Below are 476 nucleotides of genomic sequence, written 5' to 3'. Positions count from 1 at the left end.
TTGAGGAATCTCCAAATTGCTCTCCACAGTGGCTGGACTAATTTACATTCCCACAAGCAATGTAAGAGAGTTCCCCCTTTCACCACACCCCTGCCAACACTTATCATTTTTTTGGTTTTTTAATCTTAGACATTCTGACTGAGGTTAGGTGGTATCTCTGTTGTTTTGATCTGCATTTCCCTTACCATCGTAAGGATGTTGAGCATTTTTTCATATACCTTTTGGCTATTTGTATGTCATCCTTAGAGAGTGTTTTTCTCAACTCATTCTCCCATCTTTTAATAGGGTTGATCATCTTTTTTCCAAACAGCTGCTCAAGGGAACCAGCAGTTAGCGTAATGGCTATGTTGCTGGACTCCCACATAGTCGACCGTGGTTCGCGTCCCGAACCCGGTGGCTTAAAACTCACACCGGGCGCGTGTGCGTGCATGCCCAAGATCCCGAGAGGAGAATGGAGGAGAAAGGATTGCGGCGTG

This window comes from Tupaia chinensis, unplaced genomic scaffold (genome assembly GCF_000334495.1).
Source record: "Tupaia chinensis unplaced genomic scaffold, TupChi_1.0 Scaffold000365_1, whole genome shotgun sequence".
Lineage (NCBI taxonomy): Eukaryota > Metazoa > Chordata > Mammalia > Scandentia > Tupaiidae > Tupaia > Tupaia belangeri.
The sequence above is the reverse complement of the archived record's forward strand: the minus strand, read 5'-3'. Positions refer to the sequence as shown.